Genomic DNA, 21,056 nt, shown 5'->3' with positions numbered 1-21,056 from the left:
CTGGAACTCACTCTGTAGACCAGGCTGGCCTCGAACTCAGAAATCTGCCTGCCTCTGCCTCCCAAGTGTTGGGATTAAAGGCGTGTGCCACCACTGCCCGGCAATAATAAATGTTTTGAATTAAAAATATAACAGAACGAATAGCAAGAAGCTGAGAAATAGAAGCATTGGATCGATTGCAAAATATACTCAGACGAGGAACTGACAACATTCAACAAGCAGAGCCAAGCGGAGCAGTCTGATTGAGAGCAAACAAAGGTGACATCATCAAACACACAGCAGGTGTGGACTGGGAAGAAACACCCATGGGAGCTCCTAACTGAAGCTGCTCTAGCTATGGGGTTTTGTCTCCTCACCCTCTCCACAGGCATTTTATATCACGGGATAAACAATAGTAATCTCTGTCCACAAACATTTCCCCCTTGAGCTGTCCTCAAGGGTACGCCGTGTTTCACTCTTAGGGTATTCTATTGCTCTGTGTTCTTGTCACAGGAACAGGGGGCCATCCTATCCCTGAACAAGGACTCTGGGAGGACACTTTGAGACAAACATGCTTGGCTCTCAAGAGAGGGGAGGGAGTCTTTCTCACTTCCGGGTTCACTTTGGGATAAGCTGAAACAGCCTGTGACACTTTACCAAAGTAAGGTATGTGGCAGTCGCCAATAAATTCCTCGTGGTTAACTATGCAGAAGCTGAATTCACAGCTCCTCTTGCCTCTCGGCAGCCTTGCCAATTGTTAACTTTGTTCTCATTTTTTGTGGAGCTTCGGTAGAATTCACAGCCTTAGGCAGGCTAAGGGAACACTTCACTGAACTGTATTCACAGCCTATGCTCTCCCTGTGAATGTGTGTGTGTGTGTGCGCGCGTGTGTGCTGATATCATGTGTCTTCCTCAATTCTTCTCTCTCTCTCTTTTTTTTTTTTTTTTTTTTTTTGGTTTTTTGGAGACAGGATTTCTCTGTGTAGCCCTGGCTGTCCTGGAACTCACTCTGTAGACCAAGCTGGCCTCGAACTCAGAAATCCGCCTGCCTCTGCCTCCCAAGTACTGGGATGAAAGGCGTGCACCACCACTGCCCAGTTTCTTCTCTTATTTTTTTAAGACAGGGTCCCTTACTGAATCTGTTTGAGCTAAACTGGTTGACTCCCATGATCCTCCAGTCTCTGCTTACTCCCTAGCAAGCCTGGATTGCAGAACCATCCCTGTATCTCTACATGCCTGACAGGGACCTGAACTTGGGTCCTCACGTTTGTGCAGCAGTTTACCCACTGAACTTGCTTATACCCCGCTCTCCACACCCTCCTCTCTGAAGCAGTTTCTTTTTATTTTATTTTGTTAACATAGTGTCTTAGTTCGGGTTTTACTGCTGTGAACAGACACCATGACCAAGGCAAGTCTTATAAAGGACAACATTTAATTGGGTCTGGCTTACAGGTTCAGAGGTTCAGTCCAGAATCATCAAGGTGGGAGCATGGCAGAATCCAGGCAGGCATGGTGCAGGAAGAGCTGAGAGTTCTACATCTTCATCTGCAGGCTGGTAGTGGAAGACTGGCTTCCAGGCAGCTAGGATGAGGGTCTTAAAGCCCCCGCCCACAGTGACACACCCATTCCAACAAGGCCACACCTATTCCAACAGCACCACACCCTCTAATAGTGCCCTGGGCTGAACTTATACAAACTGTCACACATAGCATTTTTATTATTTGGAAATTTCACATAATGCGTTGGAGTCACATTCAGTTTCCAGTCCTCCAATGTGCTGAAGTAATTATTTAATTCGGCCACTGGTCAGGCCGACTATCTAAGGTGAGGCCACTCTGCCTAGCTCAGACGCCATGTTCCACGGCCAGAGGCCACGTGTGCGCTGCAGCTGGAAATGGCCAGCGAGAAACACCAGCCCTGCCACCCATGAGATGCCAATGTGGGGGATGGCTCTGCCAATCTTCCATGCTGTCTCCACAAGGCTTGGCATTGCCCAGACCATCCCGCCATCCACACGGGCCCGGTAGGAAAATGAGACTCTAATGCTTAAATATTAACCAAAGGCTTTATATGTTTGGTAATGCTCAATAACGATATGCCCATACAATTAGAGTTGTTTCCCAAGAAGCTAACCTAAATATAAGTTGTTACCCGCGACTATTCTCCATACCTGCGTGGCTCTTCATCCTCCTATGTCTCAGCCCTCTCTAGCTCCTCCTTTTCCTTTTCCTCTTCCTCTCCTTACTTCTCCCACCTTAGCTCCTCCTACATCAATACCCATCCTCCACTTCTGTGATCTCCCCCAAAATAAAAGAAGAAGAGGAGGAGGGGAAAGCCCAAGTCCAATTTGTGTAACCCATATACTCTGTGGAGCATGCTCAAACTTCCAGTAGATAGCTGCAGGGGGAAAACTGAAGACCTGCAAGTGGGTGTGAGTCCCTGTTGCTTGGGCGGTGTTGTTCAGTTGCTCAGTTGGCTGGAACTGCAGCTCAACATGGCAGAAGCTTGGGGGATCTTGACTGATTCAGTTCCACTCACGGCACTGGCACCAGGTGGGCACTAGTGGGGCCCCACCTGGTGTGGCCAGTCCCTCACTCAGTCTGGTTCCGTGGGGGGCTCAGGGCTCTCGTGTGGGCCCGGAGGCAGGTGTTTCCATTCGAGTTTCCCAGGCACAGCTGGGGCCGCAGCAGGATGGAGGCGAGGAGCACTAGCGCTGTACTGTGAGAAGCGGCCAGCACGTTGAGAGAAATGAGGCGGGAGTGGGAGCTCTGGACCGCACCCCGCGGGAAGTGCTCGCTTGTAATACTCGCTTGGTTGGAAGGCTGCTTGTTTGAAGATGGCCCGCGGTGGAAAACAGAGAAGCTTTCCACAGGAGATTAGACACTACGGCTCGACAGTTGAGACCTTCTACACGCTTCTACACAGTGGGCCCCAAAAGACACGAGGGAGTCCACGATTCCAAGAATTTTATTGACATGGTGGATGATAGATAGTCTAGATGTGTACCCTCCCTTAGGTCAGGGGGGACCTGACTTAAATAGGGAGTGGGGAGAGAGGAGGGTCTGGGGAAAGGAATATGTAATTGGCTATGCCTTCTGGCCTTTAGGTAACTTATTAATATGGAAATCTCTTGAGGCTGTTGAAGCCTGTAGCCACGCTCTCTACCTGTAGCCCTACATGACTACAAGGCACAGATCAAATGGAGATCTTAGACCCGTGTCAGGAGTCTGGAATCCGAGGGCATGGTGAGATATGTGCTGTCCCTACCCAGGCAATGGACACCTGTTGGGTCTCCAGCTATCTCTAAGCCAGCGCTCTACCGGGAACCAAATCATCCTTTCACGGTCTCACAGATAGCCACTTAAAGAAAACTAAGTTCTAGTTGGGTGGGGAGGAAGAGACAGGTGGATCTCTGAATCTGAGGCCAGTCTGGTCTACCCTGTCATGAAAAACCAACAAAGCAAAACAAAGCAAAGCAAAACACTCAATCCTTCTACACCCCACCCCCAGCAGAAGCCGTCAACTGTGAAGAGCTACACGTCCCTATCACACTTTTTTTAGGGGGGGGGGGTTGTTTTGTTTTGTTTTTTTGAGACAGGGTTTCTCTGCGTATTCCTGGCTGTCCAGGAACTCACTCTGTAGACCAGGCTGGCCGCGAACTCAGAAATCCACCTGCCTCTGCCTCCCAAGTGCTGAGATTAAAGGCGTGCACCACCATCGCCCGGCCTTATCATACTTTTAAAGAGTTCTCTTTAATGGCTTCCTGTCTAAACTTTTTTTTTTTAAAGGGAGTGTAGGGGAGAGAGAAGTTGTCACAGAAGCCTTTTCTGTCTCATTCTCGATAGTGAGTCTGCAGTCATTGACACCACTGCAAAAGAAGCTTCCTTGCCCTTTATAATCAGTGGCAGCACGGACCAGGGACTTCCACATGGTTTCTATCAATAGCACAGGCCTTGGGCATCAACATGGCTGGTCTCACAGACCATAAACAATCCCATAGCTTGTGGTTTGTGACTGTATATGCTTGGCCCAGGGAGTGGCACTATTAGAAGGTGTGACCCTGTTGGAATAGGTGTGGCTTTGTTGGAGTAGATGTGTCACTGTGGGTGTGGGCTTTAAGACCCTCATCCTAGCTGTCTGGAAGTCAGAATTCTGCTAGCAGCCTCCAGATGAAGAGGTAGAACTCTCAGCTCCTCTTGCTTTCATGCCTGCCTAGATGCTGCCATGCTCTCACCTTGAAGCCAGCCCCAATTAAATGTTGTCCTTATAAGACTTGCCTTGGTCATGGTGTCTGTTCAAAGCAGTAAAACCCTAACTAAGACATGGTGTTAACATGGGCCACACTACAGACATAACATAGCCCCTGTCCACAGCTAGGTCACAGACCCCAACACAGTCCAGACATCAACATGGCCTCTGACTGTAGCATGGTCCATGAACACTGACATGAATTCAGGCAGCATCACAGACTGTGAACATCCACACAGCCTTTGGTGGTGACAGAAGCCACAGATATCTCCGTGGTCCCTAGCTGTAGTAGGGTACCAACATGGCCCTTGACAGCAGCACCAACTATGGACATCAACATAGCCTCAGGTGGCAGCACCAGCTATGCACATGAGTTGAGGACATCGAAATGCCCTTTGGTGGTAACATGGCCCGCAGACATCAACATGACTTTGGGTGGCAGCACAGATTATGGACATCCCCACGGCCCTCTGTGCTGCATGGATCCTGGACACCAACATGGCTTCAGGTGACAATACAGACCCCAGACATCCCCATGGCCTTCAGTGGTAACATGGACCACAGAGACTTCATGGACTGTGGATATTATTAACTTGGCCCTCAGCCATAACAAGGACTGCGAACACCATCCCAGCCCTCAGCAACAGCACAGGCCGTGAATATCAGCATGGTCTCCGGCAGCAGGACAGTGAAGCAGACTCTTGCCTTCCCCGGCATTCTGCAGCCTGGTTTTTCCTTCATGTCCCCTTCTCTTCTTGTTTCTTTGCCAGGCTTGTTAGCAGGAGCCTGAGGAAGCTGAGCCATAGTCAGGCAACAATGAGATGAATGCGAAGCCCCCCTTGTTTTCTCCTTACTAAATCCATGACCCCAGACAGTTGTGAGTTGCCATGTGGGTGTGGGAATTGAACCCTGGCCCTCTGGAAGGGCACCTAGTGCTCTTAACTGCTGAGCCATCTGTCTGGTCTGAGACATGATAACTTTAAAAAAATTTTGAGAGGCAAAGGCAAAAATCTCTAAGTTTGAAGTCAGTCTAGGCTACATAAGAAAACCCAATCCCGCCGGGCAGTGGTGGCGCACGCCTTTCATCCCAGCACTTGGGAGGCAGAGGCAGGAGGATTTCTGAGTTCAAGGCCAGCCTGGTCTACAGAGTGAGTTCCAGGACAGCCAGGGCTACACAGAGAAACCCTGTCTCGAAAAACCAAACAACAACAACAAAAACCAACCCAATCCCAGAATCAACCAACAAAAACCATGACAAATATAATCAGTTCCTTTAAAAAGAACCCATTAAGCTTTTAATAGTTCTCTCATTGTTCTAAGGATAATCTCCTCCTCTCCTCCCACATCCCCCATTCTTGACTCCTAAGCAAACACTCCACAGGTGGGCTGTACCCCAACCTCAAATCCCTCCCATCGCTTACACAGTAGGCAAGGGGGCAGAGTAAAGACACCACTGCCGTCATCTCCATGATATGGTTAAGTTACAGTTTTTATTGTGGATATGAGAGAGCAGACAGCCAGAGGCATCTGGAGGAGTCCAGAACAGAGAGAGAGAGAGAGAGAGAGAAAGAGAGAGAGAGAGAGAGAGAGAGAGAGAGAGAGAGAGAGGACAGACTGGGGATAGACTGGACATGGCCAGAGATATCTGTGAGAGAGGACAGTAGCAGGGGAGAGAGAACAGAGAGAGCACAGTGAGAACAGACAGCAAGGGGACCTGGCTCTTACAAATACACATATGTGTCTGAAAGGAGGGAAGCCTGAGGAGGTGAGAAGCCAACACGCTAGCTTTAGGAGGCTTAGAGACAGGCGGGTGCTTGTGAGCAGGGACTGAGGGGGCTTGGAGGCCAGCATGACTTTGATATGCAAACAGAAGGATGTCAAGGGAGCCCTATGTCCCTACTGACAGAGGGAAAGGGGCTGGCTTCACAGTTTCTGAGGACTTCTGGCTTTCATCTAACCACCGGAAACCCTCCTGTAGTCCAGGCTGAGATCAGTTCTGTATTTTCGGACTACCAGAGTCTCAGTGCTTTCCCCTCAAATTCCTTGTTTCTGAGGTTTATATTTGTTTGTTTTATGTGTATTGATAGGTTATCCCTGCCGAGGAAATGAGCCACTTCAAGGCAAATTAAAGCATGTAGGCAGGTTTGTTGAGGTTTGTTGGCAACAGCTCTCAGGTGGGGGGGGGGGGTCAGTGAAGTCGCAGTGGAAAGGGAGACAGAGGGGAAGGGGAAGAGAAAAGAGAAAGCACGGGGAGCCAAAATGTCTGGAGTATATAGTGAAGAGCCGTTGGGTGAGACGAAGTCCAACCTCTGGGTTGGAGAGTTCAGCATTGAGGGCGGGGTATGTCAGCCATGTCCTGTTTCAGGTAAAGACTGAGGAATGCTGGGAGAACCTGGAGGCCAAGTCTATTTTAGGATATTAAGCATGCACCTCAGCTGTTTGTACCGGGCCTGGAACCCAGCGTATATGTGCATGTGTGCACCACCACGGCGAGTGCTCAGAGGTCAGGGAACAATTTTCAGGACTTAGTTTTCTCTTTCCTCCACATGGGCTCCAAGGATCAATCTCGGGTCACCAGGGTTAGCGACAAGTGAGCCACTGAGTCCAAACTTCTCGTTTCAAACCTCATCAGTTACCGGAGCCCTCGGTTTTCTCTCTCTCCAGATTTGTCCACATTATGTTCTCATTGCCCGGGTCAAGTTTGGTTGTTTTTCAGGCAAGTGGTAGCCTAGGCTGGCCAGAACCCACTACATGGACTAGGCTGACGTGAACTAACAGCAGTCCTTCTGCCCCAGCCTCCCAAATGCTGGGAGTAATAGGTGCGAGCCTTGATACCCAGCTTTGGCCAACACCTATCTGTAAGCCTCCCTCCTGAGCTCCATCACTGCTAGCCTAATTTGGCCTAATGTCTTTTATATTTAGTTTAAACACCATTTCCTCTGAGAGGTCTTTGTACTGTCCCATCCTCCCTTCCCTCAATGCCTGCCTTGTCAGAGTCTGGCTCTCTTCTGATGCATTCCCATAATATCCTATACATTGTAGTGAACTATACATTGCTACTGAACTATGGATATGCTGATCTGTGGAAATATTCCTAGAAATACTTTAATTGCTAAAACTCTCTTGGGTCAACTGGCCTTCGGTCACTTAGACCAGCTATACATTCCTACTTGATGTGTCCCTGATCTGAAGGTTATGGGAACTGCCTGGCCACGTAGCTGTGATCTTTTCCACTTCTGTAAACAGAACTTGCTGCGGCTGTCCAGCTGTCTTTCTGTTCTGTCTCAATCTCGGTTTTTGCCTTAAAAAACTGGAACAAATGGGAGCTCAGGCTGCTTCCCACTACTCTGCCTGGGACAGCCACACTGGTGGTAAATAAAGACTCCATTTGAGTTTTTCTCTTCAGGTATTCCACAAGAACATCACTTACTGTAGCCCTGGAGATGCTGTGTGTAACCGCCAGGGTTCGTGTCTCTTTTAGATGGAGCTTGAGGAAGGAATCTCTGTGTATGCTGTTCCTGTTCACTACTGGTCCACACATTTCTGACACATACCTGCTTAATTAATCTAAGAATAAATGAACGGGTGAATGAAACATCTATTGTGCAGTTTGCTCATTTGAGTTTTTAACTGTATATAATCTTCCCAACAATTGTGACTTCCAAGGGTCAAGGGCTCTAACTTGCATGTCTACAACACAATACTTACCACTTCTTTTTTTTGTTGTTTTTGTTTTTTTGTTTTTTGTTTTTTTCGAGACAGGGTTTCTCTGTGTAGCCCTGGCTGTCCTGGAACTCACTCTGTAGACCAGACTAGCCTCGAACTCTCGAACTCAGAGATCTGCCTGCCTCTGCCTCCCAAGTGCTGGGCTTAAAGGCATGCGCCACCACCGCCCGGCAATACTTACCACTTCTTTAAAAGTATGTATCACGTGTTCACATGATTAGAATAAAGACTAAACAGATATGAACTTAATCATAAAGAAAACCCTGATGTATCGTGCTTTTTTTTGGACAGGGTCTCACTACGTAGCCATGGTTGACTTGGAATTTCTAATGTAGACCATACTGGCCTCAAATCACAGAGCCTCACCTGCCTCTGCCTCCAAGCGCTATGAGTAAAGTCATGCTCCAAGACACCTGGCCTCTGAGCCTCCAACGTGTTACTTTTTCAGTAAAGGATTATTGAATTTCCAATTGCTAAAAGATTGAGGAACCTTTACAAATAGCATAACTTTAATGTTTTTCAAAACCTATTTTTAACGATGGTTCTTAAATGTTTCAACCTCCCTTTTAGCCCACCACCCACCAGAGGTAGTAGGAAAAAAAGGACTCTCAGGTCAGGAGCGGGGGAAGTGGACCTGTTTAGAAAGGTTCTTTGGAGCAACTCCTGTCTGTGTTGTCTGGAAATCAGCAGTTCAGTTCACAGGTTAGCAGAGGCAGCTTGATCCACTCACAAACACCTCACAGATACACTAGCAGTCCAGTTCAATAGAGTCGGGTTAGCAACCGCGGTGTCTCAACTTAGCAGAGACAGCCAGGCCTCAGCAGGAGGGACAGGAGGGACACCAGGATAAGTTCTCAGCTGTACCTCTCTCAGCCAAACGAAGAGCAGCGAAGACTCCAGACCCACAGGTGTTGCACAGCTAACTCTATAAGCAAGCCAAATTCAGCCTCCCGCACATCCTGTTTATACCCTCCAAACGCCTCCTGTCTTCCATGTGTCTTGCCTCAGCACGTGAGTCTATCTCAGGTAATATCACTCTACCAATCAGCCTGAGTCCAAAGAAGCAGCAAGAAGCTTAGGCACACCACCAGAAGTTTTTTGGTGTGCTTCTCTCTATGGAGTCCCAACAAATGCAGCTCAACTACACAATGCAAAGCGGACCAGTACATGCGTGTCATTAGCAAAGAATACATCATCATGTGTCCTTTCACATACTTGCTTTAGCAAAACATCCTTTCTCCTGTGCCTGCTTCAGCTAAATGTTCTTTTACGAGTCTGCCTTAGTCACCTGTGTCCACTTCAGGAAAACACTCCTTCACGTGTTTGCCCCAGCCAAACACCATCCAACCGGTGTTCCAAAGAACCCTTACATTTACACTTCAAAATAGAGTTTTTAAAAGTCTTTACATGGGGCTAAAAAGGTAGCTCAAGGTAGCACGGTGCACGGTAACCTGAGTTTGATGCCCAGAACCCACAGGGCAATAGGAGAGAGTAGACCCCTTCCATAATACAAGTTGTATCTAAGTGGTATGTGTGATACCCTCTCCCTCCCCCGCCACCGAAGTAAATAAATAAAATGTGACTTTTAAATTAAAAAGAAAAAAGTCTCTGTTCTGGCTAATTTTATATCAGCTTAATGCAAGCTATAGTCATCTGAGAGGGACCTCATTTTGAGAAAATGGCACCAGAAGATATGACTATAAGCAAGCCCGTTGGACATTTTCTTAATTAGTGATTATTGCAGGAGGGGCCAGCCCTTTGTGGGTGGTACAGTCTCTGGGCTGCTGGTCCTGGGTTCTATAAGAAAGCAGACTGAGCAAGCTGTGAAGAGCAAGTCAGTGAGTAGTGCTGTGGCCTCTGCATCAGCTCCTGCTTCTATGTCCCTACTGTGTTTGAGTTCCTGTCCTGACTTCCTGCTGTAATACAGTGATGTGGATGAGTCAGTCGGAATAAATCCTTTCCTCCCCAAGTTACTTTTGGTGACTGTGTTTTGTTGCAGGTATCTGATCACACTGTGAACTGTCGTGGTGTGGCTCAGCTCTCGCACACATCTTTAACCCAAGAGCTAAATGAAGTCAATTCTAGGTCAAGCAAACAGCTGATGGGGAGCAGACATGAGTAAACAGAAAGGACAGACATCGAGTTGGAAGGTATTTAAGGTATTGTGAAGACGGAGAAAGGTTTATTCCTTCTGGGACTCTGGGGGAGGAGGAAGGTCAGCTGGGTGTTTTCTCTGCCTCTCTGAGCTAGCAGGCTGTCACCCCAGCACTGAGTCTTCATTGGTAAAATTGAAAGACTAAGATTTTTCTTTAAAACAACAACAAAAACCAGTGCTGGAGATTGCAGAGATAGCTCAGTGGTTAAGAGCACTGACTGCTCTTCCAGGGGCCCTGAGTTCAATTCCTGCAACCACGTGGTGGCTCACAACCATCTGTAATGGGATCTGATGCCCTCTTCTGGCATGTAGGTGTACATGCAGCAGAGCAATCATTAAATAAATAAACCAAGCAAACAAAAATTACATGAATTATTAAAGAACCAGAGTTTTATCGCAGTAATAGTAACCCTAACTAAGATAGTCTCCAACATAAAGAGAGAGAGAGAAAAAGAGAGAGAGAGAGAGAGAGAGAGAGAGAGAGAGAGAGAGAGAATAAATGAGACTAAATAATTCCTGAGCCCAGTGTCTGTGGTCAGAAGATAATTCCTTTAAAGCAATTTGTGTGGAACATAACCCTCATCCCAAGACCCCTACAAGCAGAGATGTTAATGGGGAAAAGCATACCATACTTATCTAACCACAGCTTTACGTAGCTTAGGAGACTTCAAACTCGGAGGACGAGGGGGGATGTAGCTCTCAATCTGTTGAGTACTTTCCTAACATGCAAAAGCCTCAATTCTATTGCCAGCACCGCAGAAACAGGGCATGGTGTGTGGCAGCACACACTTGTAATTCCAGGACTTAGGAGGTGGAGGCAGGGGGCTCACAAGATTAAGGTTGTCTTCAGTAACAAGGAAGAGACCAATCTGGAATACCTGAGACCCTATCTCAAAAAACAAAACTAACAATGAACAAACAAAACCCACCAAAGAAAGACAAGGACAGAGGGGAAATGCCTGGTTTATGGTTGGGTTAATGAAACAGGCACAGATACATACAAATATGACTGGAAATGAAAAAAAAAAAAGGGCTTGAGATACAGGTCACTGACAAATTTGAGGCCAGCCTGGGCTACAGGATACAGGACAAACTGTCTCAAAAAAGCAAAGCAAAGCAAAACAAAACAAACAAATAAACAACCTTAAAAATACTCAGTATGCCAAACATGACCCTGTGGGGTTTGACTTTCTAAGCCATCAAAGATAAGATGAAAGAGGACCCATTCATTCCTCTTGTTATTGAATAATTATTTTTAGCACTTGTTTAGCATGTAGTAGGCCACTGGTTTGATTCCCAGGCCCTTGGGGGAAAAATTAACATGTGCCAAAGATTAACTAGTGTGAGGTCCAGTAAAATAATAAAACTGACTGTAAGGTAATCCTCAAAGCAGGCCCACGTATGAACGGCAGTGCTGAAATCAACCTGTTTAATGGCAGCCACAGTGCCATCTGGGAGACCGGGAGAGAGCAGTAGTATTCTAGGCCTTGTCTTCATTTGCATTTCTATAGATAAGAACGTTTGCCCTGTTTGGCAACTGGACCATGGAAAAAACAGGCAAAGATAGCGACAGAGGGAGCGACCCCAATGGTGTCATCTGTCTATTGTGGCTCACTTTAAATATTTTGCTAATACCAATCTTTTGTTTACTGAAGGTGATCTTAAAAAAAACATTTTAAAGTATTTTTTCCTCTCACAACTTTGCCTGCACTGACAGATCCTTAACTTGCCACCTAACAAAGCTTCAGCATGTGACTGACACCTTACTGCCTTTTTGAAAAGGCTTAAGAAAATGAAGGGTGGGCTGGAGAGATAGCTCAGCGGTTAAGAGTACTGACTGCTCTTCCAGAGATCCTGAGTTCAATTCCCAGCAACCACATGGTAGCTCACAACTATCTGTAATGGGATTCAGTGCTCTCTTCTGGTGTGTCTGAAGACAGTGTACTCATATACATAAAATAAATAAATCTTTAAAAAGAAAGAAAGAAAGAAAATGAAGGGCTTTGGAAAAGTACATTAACCACACAGATGGGCGTGAGGCCTCTGGGTGCCTCAGATAGCACCACTAAGCAGAATAAAATCTCTCTGCAGACAGCCGCCTACATGCTCCAAAAGCCAATCTGTTTGTCCTCTTTTAGAATTTTTAGATTTACTTACTTATGTGTTTCTGTGTCTTGGTTGCGTACATGCATGTACCTACCCCAAGTACATACCTGGTGCCTGTGGAAGCTGGAAGAGAATGCCAGATACCTTGGAACTAGAGTTACAGTAGTTGTGAGCTGCCGCATGGGTGCTGGGAATCAAACCTGGGTCCTCTGTAAGACTAGCCAGTGCTATTAACCACCGAGCCATCTCTCCAGCCCCAGTAATTTGCCTTTTCTATTCAACATTATGGGTTTTTTTTAGACCTGGTATTACGTTTGTTAAAACAATGGTGGATGAATGGGAGGTATATCTCAGTGGCAGAGAGCTTGCCTGGCATGTGCAAGGCCCTGGGTCATCCCTAGTTCTAGTGAGGTAGAAACAGAGAAAAAAAAAAGATGACTCAGGAATAAGGGAGTAAGCTCTTGGATTCATCTTTCTGTGTCGCTGTAATGGTGCGCATGACTGTCCTATCTGATGATGTCATGCTCTCAAGAGCATGGACAATGCCAAATGTCAGATTTGGCAAATGTCAGATGTGTTGGGCTGCGCTCCAAAGTCACATTAGATGCTGTGCTGGTGAGGCACAGTCACAGGGTGCATCTGAGACCATCAGTGCTCACAGAGTTGCTGTGAACCTTACAGCATTGCTAAACAAGAGTGGAGTGATTCACCCCTGCTTTAATGTACAGCTCAGATTCCTGGAAAAATGGCAGAAGAGCCCATGCCAGCCATCAGTTTGGCTGCATTGTATTGACAACCTCAGTTGGCGTCCTGGACCATGAAAAAGGAAGGAAGAAAAGACTCAGAGGGGATTTTGGGGGTTGTTGTTTAGGAATGTAAAACATACATTCAGATAAAACTCATCAATGTAGAAAAAGGGAAGAAGGAAGGGGAGGAGATGGAGGGAAGCTGGGGAAGACAGGACAGGAGGGAAGAATGACTCGTGGCTAACAGGAGCAGGGACCAATGTACGAGTGTGATCCCTTACTGAGAAATATAAAAGTCCCAGCTATACAGCCAGAGAATCCTCATGCAAAGCCAAGGTCACAGGAGACCAACACATGACAGCAAGCTTAATAATTTAGAAAAAGACTCCTGGGAAAGGTAATTTTATTTAAATAAACAGAAGGGTCATCTGTGACAATTTAAAAAAAAGGGGGGGGGGAGGTTATCATCAAGTACATCGGGAGTTTGAGGACAGCCTGGATACATTGAGATTCTGGGCCAGCCAGGGTGACATAGTGAGACCGTGTCCGTGTGTGTGTGTGTGTGTGTGTGTGTGTGTGTGTGTGTATATATCCCAAACCAAACAACTATCTCTTTATACAGTCCAGGCTACCCTAAAAGTCATAATCCTCTTGCCTTAGCCCCAACAGGTGCTTAAGATTATAGGTGAGGCAGGAAGGGATAAGTTTAGCAAACTGATACTGTATTTGGGTTGGATTATGTACAACCTCTTCTTTTAATAATGTACTTGGTAACCTAGCTTCTTTACTTTACCCCACACATACTACACACACACACACACACACTTACTATACATGTACACACACTACACACACACATACTACATATACACACACACTTACTACACATGTACACACACTACACACACATACTACATATACACACACACACTTACTACACATGTACACACTACACACACACATACTACACACAAACACACACACTCACTCTCCTCTCTGGACACCAAACGTAGACTCTCACATAGGTGCCTACATCAGACTACACTTTCCTGAACAATAGTATGTTTTTCTGCCCCTAATGACAATCAAATGTAGGCTATTTCTATTCAAATATATTCCCAGTACATCCTGGTACATGGTATGTGGCAGGGGGGTGATCCAGACTGATCTAGTTTGGAATGCTGTGTAGTAAGACAAAACTATGTCCTCCTGTAAATTTTTAGGGAGAATCTACTATTCATTAACTTGTGTCTGTGCATAAAATCTGAAGCATTATGGGTAAGGCTATGCATATTAGGAAAATGATTATAAGAACTGACCTACCAATCAAAACAGAGGACCATCCTCATCACACTCATTAGCAACTAAACTCCTCCTTCTCTTCACTTTTTTTAAAAAAATTATTCATTTATTTTTATTTTATGTGCACTTATGTTTTACCTGCATGTGTAGGTGTCAGACACCCTGGAACTGGAGTTACAGGTAGTGGTGAGCTGCTATGTGGGTGCTGGGAATTGAACCCTGGTCCTCTCCGTCACTGAGCTATCTCTCCAGCTCTTCTCTTGACTTTTAATAAAAGAATGCCCTTAAGTATCCTTCACTGCTCCCTGGTAGTATTTCTGATCTTTTTTTTATTGTGTTGTTTTAAATAAAATTTCCATGCAACTTGGTATTCGGAGTGGGTTTTATTTCAGTTCCCTGAATAAGAGTTCAAAAATCTGGAAAGTCCTCCTGCCCATCCCTGTGCTATCACATCCAGCCAAGCCCTCCTGCCCAGCCCTGTGCCATCACATCCAGACACTCTCTTTTCTTTTCTGAATTGTTGGGGTTGAATTCAGAGACACTTTCTCAAAAAAAAAAAATTTTTTTTAAATTTTCTTTTGCAGACAGTATCTTGTGGGATATAATTTTTTTTGGTTGAAACAGATTCTCATTATGCAGCTTTTGCTGAACTGGAACTCACTATATAGGCCAGGCTGGCTTCAAACTAATAGAGATTCTCCTGCCTTTGCCTCCCAAAGAGAGGTGTGCACCACCGTATCCCACTTGGGTACACCTCAAAAATCTCATATATGAGCTTAATCTCGTGATTATGGCCAAGTAAGGAGATTAGCAAATTCAACTCCTTAAAAAAGGAAAATCAGGCTAGAGAGATGGCTCAGCGGGTAAGAGTGCTGACTGCTCTTCCAGAAGTCCTGAGTTCAATTCCCAGCAACCACATGGTGACTTACTACCATCTATAATGGGATCTGATGCCCTCTTTTGGTATATCTGAAGACAGCTACAGTGGACTCATATAAAACAAACAAATAAATAAACAAATCTTTTTTTAAAAAAAGGAAAAGAAAATCAAAACTATAAAGATGGACAAGTTTCTCCTGAACAATCCTCTTGTGTTAGATCACAAGGCATTAACAGTCTGAGAAGACTTCATGCCTGGAAACTGCTGGGCTCCTGCCATGAATCTGAGGAATGTGAGGTGTTCTGCTTGTGCCTACTTCCATCCTACCTCACCCCAAGGCAGTGTGTGAAAGTTCTGCCAGAGTAGGATGAGCCATGAGAATAGGCAGCTCTTCTGCAGGTGAAGGAAGTATGACTTAGAAGTAAGAGCAATATCTGTGCTTGGATACTGTTAACCAAAGTTGCTTCTCAAAGGCAGACCAGCAAAAGAGGGTCAAGGATCTAGCCAGAGGTTACAGTTGGGGCGGAGCCTACAAACTGCGGAGGGTGAACCGGTCCAAAGAAGACTCACGCCCTGCCGCCACTGGGGCTGCATTTATATGATGATTAATCCTAAACGGTTTGTTTTGTTTTGTTGGTTTTTTTGTTTTGTTTTGGTTTGGTTTCTTTCTGAGACAGGTTCTCTCTGTGTAGCTTTGGCTGTTCTGGAACGCTGTAGATCATACGGACCTTGAACTCTGAAAGATCCACCTGCCTCTGTGTCCAGAGACCTGGGATTAAAGATGTGTGCCACCACTGCTCGGCGCATAACAACTCTAAGTAATAAATGTTCATTTTTTAAGACACCAAGTTTGAGGGTGATTTGTATGTAGCAATAGAAATAACAGGCTCCACCCCACCCCTTTAATCCCAGAGGCAGAGGCAGGCAGATCTTTGTGAATTTGGGGCCCGCCTGGTCTACAGGGTAAATTCTAGGCCAACTAGTTACATAGTGAGACTCTGTCTAGTCTCTTTTGTTTGTTTTTTGTTTTTGATTTTGTTTTTCTGAAACAGTGTTTCTCTGTGTATCCTTTGCTGTCCTGGAACTCTGTAGACCACACTGGCTTTAAACTCACAGAAATCTGACTGCCTCTGTCTCCAGAGTGAGGATTGAAGTTGTATGCTACCATATCTGGCCTAAACTTTTTTTTTTTCTGAGACAAGAGTTTCTCTGCGTACACCTGGTTATTCTGTAACTCACTTTGTACACTAGGCTGCCCTTGAACCTAGTCAGCTCCTGCCTCTGTTTCTGCAGTGCAGGGATTAAAGGTGTGAGCCACCACTGGCTGGCATTGATTTTGGATTCTTAAGGTCAAGTTTTGTATTCCCTTAGTGTACACTGTAAGCAAAACATGGGCTAGTGAAACTAAATTTTACTGGCAGAAGTAGAAGTGAATGAATATATACATAGTAACACATGAAGAGGGAATTTATTAAAGTCTTGTATTAAGAGGTATAGGAGAGGGCTGGAGAGATGGCTCAGTGGTTAAGAGCACTGACTGCTCTTCCAGAGGTCCTGAGTTCAGGCCCCAGCAACCACATGGTGGCTCACAACCATCCATAATGAGATTTGATGCCCTCTTCTGGTGTGTCTGGAGACAGCTACAGTGTACTCATAAGTAAAATAAATAAATCTTTAAAAAAAAAAAAAGAACATGTTAAAAAAAAAGAGAGAAAGTATGAAAAGAGGTATAGGAGAGAAAATTACAGTATAAAATGATCAGATTATGTATAATGACTGACTAGGGCTGGAGAGATGGCTCAGCGGTTAAGAGCACTGACTACTTTTCCAGAGGTCCTGAGTTCAATTCCCAGCAACCACATGGTGGCTCACAACCATCTGTAATGGGATCTGATGCCCTCACATACATAAGATAAAGAAATTAATCTTTAAAAAATATTTTTTAGCCGGGCGGTGGTGGCACACGCCTTTAATCCCAGCACTTGGGAGGCAGAGGCAGGCGGATTTCTGAGTTCGAGGCCAGCCTGGTCTACAGAGTGAGTTCCGGGACAGCCAGGGCTACACAGAGAAACCCTGTCTCGAAAAAAACCAAAATAAATAAATAAATAAATAAATAAATGTTTAAAAAATGACTGTGGCCAAGCGGTGGTGGTGCACGCCTTTAATCCCAGCACTTGGGAGGCAGAGGCAGGCGGATTTCTGAGTTCGAGAGTTCGAGGCTAGCCTGGTCTACAGAGTGAGTTCCAGGACAGCCAGGACTACACAAAGAAACCCTGTCTTGAAAAACGAAAAAAAAAAAAAAAGACTGTGACTGAAAGCAGCCCGGAAAACTTCAGGCCCAGCTCTGCACACTTCAGTTCTAAGTGCCCATGGCATTGGTTTCCTGTGAATTTCAACTGCTACTTTAATCTGGTCCTTCTTTGTGTTCCTTCTTTTCGTGATTGTATCTTGAAGGCATCTATGATCCCTAATAAACAGCCAGTACGTTAAACTTCTGCTCAGAATATGATTTCCGTAGAAGGCACCTTGTGACGGCAATTATTTTTCCTAATTTCCACATGCCAACTAATTTCTGTGGTTTGAGGCCAGCCTAGTCTACATAGTAAGTTCCAGGATAGCCACAGCTACATAGTGAGACCCTGTCTCCAAAAACAAAATAGAACAAGACACAACAAACAAATAAAAACAGTTATTTTTCTGGGGCTCCAGAGATGGCCGAAGTTAACCCTTGCTGCTGTTTTAGAGGATGGCGGTTTGGTTCCTAACACCCACATGGCTTATGATCATCTGTAACCTGAGCTCAAGAGGCTCCAAAACATGAAATAAAAATAAAAAAAATATCAAAAATATCTAAAATAAAGAATTATTTTTCCTAAATACTCAACTTGATTAAGGATGTACACTTACAGCCGGGCAGTGGTGGCACACGCCTTTAATCCCAGCACTTGGGAGGCAGAGGCAGGTGGATTTCTGAGTTCGAAGCCAGCCTGGTTTACAGAGTGAGTTCCAGGACAGCCTGGGCTATCCAGAGAAACCCTGTCTCAAAAAAAAAAAAATGTACACTTACACAAGAATTTAGAATTTTATTACATCATGTTTTCTTTTTTTTCTTACGTCATGTTTTCAACTACAGTATTAAATTCATGCAATAATAAAAGCAACTCTAAGATAGTGTATGACCTGATTTATATAAAATGTTCAATGAAAGCAAATCTATGGAGACAGAAAGTAGATTAATAGGTGCCAGGAACTGGAAAAGAGGCTTGCTAATAGATATTGATAAAAAAAAGTATATTATATGATTAGAAACTGTGCAGAGTAACACAACCTTTTGAATATTCTAAAAATTGCCAGACTGTGTAGCGTGTTAAATTTGTGCTGGAGAAACAGCTCAGCAGTACGAGCTCTTGTTGCTCTTGCAGAGGACTTGGGTTTCTTTCCCAGCATGCACATGGAGGTTCACAACCTCCATAACCCTAGTTCCAGATGATCTAATTCCCTCTTCTAGCCTCTGAGGGCCCCAGGTATGCAAGTAGTGCACAGACACTCGTTCAGGCAAGACACTCAAACCTATAAAATAAATAAATGTTGAATTTTGATATGCTAATTGTATCTTCATTTTAAAATAAACTAAACATATTATCTGTAGTATTTTCTGTTCTTAGAGACAGAGTCTCTCTTATGGCTCACAACTGCCTCAAAGATGCAATCCTCCTCCTTCAGTTTCCAGAATGCTGGGATTATAGGTGTGGGCCACCATGTTTAGTTCTCTAGAATACACATGTATTTTTTCCTATTTTTATTTTTGCATGTGTAGGCATATATACGTGTTGGTGACCCAAAGTCATTGTTAGGAATTGTTCTTAGTTTCTCTTTTAGCTCATTCAATTTTTTTTTTTAGATTTATTAATTTATTTTACGCATGTAAGTACACTGTCATTTTCTTCGTTTGCTGAGGAAGGGTGTCTCAGCTGAACTCAAAGCTCACCAGTACACTGATCTCCACAGCCAGCTTGCTCTGTCTTTGCCTGTTGGACCTACCTAGTATTGTGTGCATTCTGGGATCTGAACTCTGGTCTCCACAATTACATAGCAAGTGCTGTAACCACTGAGCCATCTCCTCCTAGCTAGCAGCATGTAATTTTTTTTGACATAGTTTCTATAAATATTACACAACTGACACTTATCAGGTACCTTCTGGGACAGATGTAACCAGCAGGCACTGAGAGAGAGAAAAACAAACCCAGCAATACTGCATGGGCCTCGATTGTGTTTCCAACTCATGGAGAGATGGGTGTGGTTTTTACCTCCTATTTGTATTTCTTTAGAACATATGTTTGGGTTTGCCATTATGAACAATTATCGCTTCCATGAAAGCGTATTTGTTTAGCATCAAATTATCTCTGTGCATGGAGTGACTATGTAGTAAGAAGGTTGGACACACTTTAATTCTTCCTCCTGAGTAATTTGCAATCTGAAAGGGATGATTACACAGGAATTCAAATGAAGTCATTTTAGTTTAAAAGGTCATTTAGCAAATGATTATACAAACCTATCAGATTAAATGTTTGTATTTGCAGGGATGCTGGAGCCACACAATTTATACCACAGTTAGTCTGCATTAGGCTGAGATGAGAAAGGTTGACACCTCCCTCTAGTTAAGTCTGGAAACATTTCTCTCTGGCACTGGTTAAAGGACGAGAGGCAGTGCTAAACTCCACAGAGGAGGAAGAAAAGGGATTCCAAACTTACAGCACAGACAGAAGTAGAGGGTGGTATTTGGTCATTTGGGGACCTGTTCTTTTACTTCCTTCCTTCATCTTGGTGTTTAAGTGATTAACCTCCATTTCCACATTAGTAAAATGGGAGTGACAGTAATACAGTAACCTTGAAAATAAAATCACAGCCAGTTCTGGCATGCACCTTTAATTCCAGCACTCGGATGGAAGAGGCAGGTGGATCTCTGTGAGTCTAGACAGCCTGGCCTACACAGTGAGTTCCAGGATACCCAGGACTATGTAGCAACACCTAGATGCAAACCAAACCAAACCAAACTAAAACCAAAAAGCATGAAAATAAAATCATGTCAGGAAAAAAACCCCATATAATATATGGTACAACCCAAGTTAAGCATCGTACAAATGGTAGTAACCCTTAGTGTGAAAATTTAGAAGGGAGGACAAATACACCTGAACTCCCCCATTCAGTTTTTGAACATCTGAGATTTGGAACTCATTCTAGGGAGAAAAGGGGACACATCAAAAAGAGCCCAAACTAAGTTTCTTCTCTTTGAGTTTTTGACGTAATATATAGTCTCCCTTTGTTTTCTACAATCACTATTATTGTATTTGAGCATTTCCTTTTTCTTTGGTTCGCTCAGCTGACCACCAAGAGATCAGATCTTGCTGGAAAGAAAGTATTTGGAAAGTGGTACATTCTCCTACCCCATTCCTCAAGTTTTCCAAACCAAGTGAAAATGTTCAGATGTTCTGCTACCCAGGGCTTCAGTTCATCTGATGGCACCCATGTGCCGGTAAGACTGATATTTGTCAGCTACTCTTTATACCAGTATTACAGCTGCGCGATTAGCTCTTGCTGGAATACAGTGGAGATATAAGGGTGATTCCTACAGCCACCTGACTCAGTCCGTTAGGGTTTGCAGCTCCTAGAGATCACAAGTTATTCTAGAAACAAACCGTACGCAGTCCAGTCCTGTTCGTGAAAAGGAGTTTAATGATTACACTGAAAAATAAATTCGCATTCTGGATAACATTTTTAAGGCATGGGCCAGCAGTCCAGGGAGAGCTTGTAACTCCGGCACTATCCTTAACTCACTTAAAGGTACATGGTACAACCACAACCTATAGTGACTAGTCCAGTGGTTCTCAACCTGTGGATTTCTAGCCTCTTGGGG

The sequence above is a fragment of the Grammomys surdaster genome, unplaced genomic scaffold (assembly GCF_004785775.1).
Source record: "Grammomys surdaster isolate TR1022 unplaced genomic scaffold, NIH_TR_1.0 210, whole genome shotgun sequence".
In the NCBI taxonomy this organism is placed as follows: domain Eukaryota; kingdom Metazoa; phylum Chordata; class Mammalia; order Rodentia; family Muridae; genus Grammomys; species Grammomys surdaster.
The sequence above is the reverse complement of the archived record's forward strand: the minus strand, read 5'-3'. Positions refer to the sequence as shown.